The following is a 4,394-nucleotide window of genomic DNA, read 5'->3' as shown; positions in this document are numbered from 1 at the left end:
CTGGCACAACCCTCCCTTCTCTCCAAGAACTGTACTCATCCAGAGTGAGCAAAAGAGCTGGTAAAATCATTCTGGACCCCTCACATCCAGCACACTCATCTTTGAACTGTTACCGTCTGGCCGGCGCTACAGAGCACTGGGCACCAAAACAGCCAGACACAGGAAAAGTTTCTTCCCTCAGGCCATCTACCTCATGAACAGTTAAATGTTCTCCCCACTACCCTGCAAACATGTCCTTGTGGGACATTTGTGGGCACAGTTGGCTAGGACCACCCCACACCAAACCTAAACAGGCCCGGTGCAAGCTTGCCCAGGGGAGGTCCATAGCTTTGGGCTCACCGCAGGCTCTCTGTGAGCAGGCCACATTGGCAGACTGTCAACAAACAGACATGAACCTGTTAATAAGAATTTTGTGAGCAGTTTTCTTCCTTACCGCTAGGAATGCTAGAGTGTTTTAGGTTGTCTTAAGTAAAGCCATGTGGTAGAGAGAATTAGCAATAGCAAGCAGCAGTAGCCAGCATGGCTCACCTGCTGAACACATTGTGCTGTGTCCTGGTTGGGAAAACCCCTTAGGCTAGCCCAGGGGTAGGCAAGTTCGGTCCTAGAGAGCCGCAGTCCTGCAGAGTTCAACTCCAACCCTAATCAAACACACCTGAACAAGCTAATCAATGTCTTCAGGATTACTAAGGCTATAGGCAGGTGAGTTTTGTTTTCAGGGTTGGAGCTGAACTCTGCAGGACTCTCTAGGACCAAACTTGCCTACCCCTGGGCTAGCCCTAAGTGAAGTAAAGTAAAGGGCCAGTGCAGGCTTGTTTGCAGGTTGTGCAATAAAACATGAGCAATACCCAACTCTCTATACTTATATTTATGATACATATGTTAGTGACTTTAGTGACTATGCGTTTTACTGTCTCTTTGTCTATTTATTGATTTTACATATTTATTTTCACTCACTTAATTATTATTTTTTGTTATCTGTGTCTTGACACTTGTCAACCTGTCTGTGTACTGGAAGCTTCTGTCAACAAGAAAAATTAATTGTGTGTGTAAGTACACTTTGCAATAAAGTTCTTTCTGATTCTGATTAATTTGCAGGGGTTTTTTTATTATTTGTATTTATTTATATATTTTTTTTGTATGGAAAGCTTGTCTAAGGCAGGTAAGAGACTACTAACTACTGCTCTTCCTTTTAATGCGAGCACACGCACTGAACAAAACTCTGGTGTTTCAGCGATGACTCATCTAAATGCCTCTGATTGGCCGGTGCGTTCATAAACTCAACAGACTCGTGTGTGATTGGTTATAACGTGCAACACTGTAAAAATGTGGAAAAAAGAATCATGGTGTAATATTGAGCAGATCTAAACTTAATGCTTAAACACTTTTCGTTTTCATTTCATTGTCATTTTATTCGCGACAGCTGTAATGGAACTGTACAGCGCCATTTTTGTCCACAACTGCATGAAATAAATAGCACTGTGCAAGTGGTTTTTGGATATTTTATTATGGAAATCTTTCATGTTGTGCCTTTAAATAATAAAATACCATTAAATGTGGAGTGTCTGTATAATATGTGTTTTTAAAATAATTATTATTAATTTGCAGGGCTTGTTTTGTTTGTTTAATGGAGAGCTTGTCTATACAGGACAATAAGAGACTATTACTAATACTCATCCTTTTAATTACGCAAATGTATCATTAAAAATGTTTACAAATTGATCAAACTGCTCCGAGATCGAATAAAAACCATAGACGCTGGTTGAGTGGTTCACCACTGGGGGGAGATCTCAATGAACTGATTCAGGGGTTCACAGAAATCATCGCCCCTCGTCGATAAACCATTGAAATCTTAAAACGTTTCGAAACAGTTATGACGTAACGAAGCCTCATTTACTAAAATCATTTGACTTTGGCAGTTTGATACATGCTCCGAACCACTTTTTTAGAAAGAAATGTTTCACAAAATTTTCGAAGCTTCACAAAGCAGTGCTCAAAAGCGGCCATCACTTCATTGATTGGCAGTTCAGTCACTGTGACGTGACAGGGATGCAGATTTCACCATCCTCAAGTGACTGAAAATCAGCAATACAGAAGCTAAATACGGTATTAATTATCAAACAAATCCATAATTCACGTAGCTGCTTCAGGAGGGAACACAGCAAACCTCACAAAGCATCTGTTATGTGCTCATCCCGAGTTCAGAGATCAACAGGTGTGCATGATGACATTATAGTGGCTGACATTCATAAACAAATATAAACATCGACAAATTTATAAAATATTTAAATCGATTTGAATTAGATGTACAGTCTTGCACCAATCAACTTTTTTTGACTAAATGTAAACATTATCTAGAAAACATGAAATATATATATTTGTTATGCTGTAATTGTTATCTAAGAATGTTTAGAAAAATGAAGAGGCAAAGAAGCTAACAGGCCATCCTAAATATTAAATTCAGATAATTGTTTGTGGTCTTCAAAGTTTGGCCATGATAATTAGGCATAACCAGGTATAAGTATCAACAGTCTTTACAGATCACATCAGATTTGTGTGTGTGTGTGTGTGTGTTTGTGTGTATGCGTTTATTTGTGTTTACTATCCCTTCAACATTTCCTTTTTGTTTTTCACACCAGTTCATCATATTGCATTACATTCAAAATATAAATCTGTGCATTTACATGTAGAGTATACATGTAGCATATTATCAAAAATATATTAAGTTATTTACATAAATATACAACAGCACTTAAATACAAAGTCTTTTTAATGTGTCAACATTTATAAATTCTTTAATAATGTTCAGTTCTAAATTGAAATGTCCTTCTCAAAATTATAAAGTATGAAATGTGTCATCAGGAAGAACTCATGTGTGTGATTAGAATAACACTTCTTAGGAAATATACATTAGATATATGCACAATATAGATGTATTTGATGCTCATGTAAAACTGAAAGTGCACTTTGTTTGTTTAGGTGTCTGAGCAATTTGTCTTATTTCAAAAGTTGTAATACTTTTGACAAAAGGCCACTGACAGAAAATATGGTGTCTAAAGAGAAGTGCATAAGTGCATAAGCTCCATCATCAGATAATCTGGAAGTATTTGATAACTGAGCATAATGTGTCCAACCAGGAAAAGTGGGTGTTTTTCAGTCAGTCTCACATTTCCACCTGTGCTTACAGCCCTCTTCAACTTCATTCCAGCATCCTGAATGTTCATCTTGAGTAGATTTACAATCATAAACTGTTTTGTGAGCAAAGTATTGCCTTCTGTTTCTGGCACATGGTAATTTAATGTGATTAATAATCTGTGCCAGATATAATTTGTATGAAACTACAGCCTTGTCAGCCTTTTCCAGGTCAGCCAATGCTCGAGTGATATAACCACTGTCTTTCTTTATAGTAGTGGCCAGTGCACGATTATATAGAGGAATAATCTCTCCAGATTCACCATCCTCCAAAGCTTTGGTGAACATCTCAATGCTCTCAGTATGACGTTCCTTCTCATGGAGATTGTTTCCAGACCTGATGTAATAGTAGACCATGGAGAATGGAGACTGCTTTACTGAAAAAGGTTTCTGGTTTGCACTTGATAAGTGCATCTTCAGCTGTTCCTTCAGTAGGTTTTTCCTCACTGGCGTGCATCAGGAGCCACAAACCCCAACACTCATGAAGAGAGGACACTATTATTACATCGCGCTGATTGGAGAAAACACCATCTTCATAAACTTTGTCCAAAACTTCAAGGTAGACAGAAAAAAGCTCTTCCTCTTTCAAAATTGTTGTTGACAACAGATCATTGTTATTACAAACATGGGAGGATGTTTGGCACATGTTGCGGTTTCAAATGCATGTTACAAGCAAGTCAAGCACAGTACTTGCAGAGATGGAGTTCAACAATGAAAACGCTGTAATCATGAGTGACTCAGCGCGTGCAAGTGGCATTTCTTTTACGTTACTTTTTAAAGCTTCCACTTTTCAAATGTGGAAGTGGGATAAAGGCCTGTGTGAAAAGTCACCTCATTTGGGAAAAGTCTCAAGGGAGCTTTGTTTTTGGATGTTTTTGCATGTACATGTTCTCTCTAGTCAGCAAACTGTATATTGAGCACTTTCAGTTTCTCAGTTTGCTGTCTTTAATACACAACATCCGATCCTAATATGTGTCTGTAAGATCATTCTTTCACTTTCAGTAGTGTTGGGAACTACCGGAAAATAGCTGTTGGTGTTGGCACAATAGTTTCTTGTGCATACAGGTTTCTTTGTGTTTCAGGTGTGGTGGCATGTTCCTTCACCGACTGGTTATGTAGAATGTTTGACTGGCATGACTATGCTGGATTCTTTTCCGTCATACTTTGTCTTGTTTTTCAGATATTCTCCTCTCATCGCCCTGCAT

The sequence above is a fragment of the Sinocyclocheilus grahami genome, unplaced genomic scaffold, assembly GCF_001515645.1.
Source record: "Sinocyclocheilus grahami isolate Dianchi unplaced genomic scaffold, SAMN03320097.WGS_v1.1 scaffold1547.1, whole genome shotgun sequence".
Classification (NCBI taxonomy): Eukaryota; Metazoa; Chordata; class Actinopteri; order Cypriniformes; family Cyprinidae; genus Sinocyclocheilus; species Sinocyclocheilus grahami.
This window is presented reverse-complemented; position numbering follows the sequence as displayed.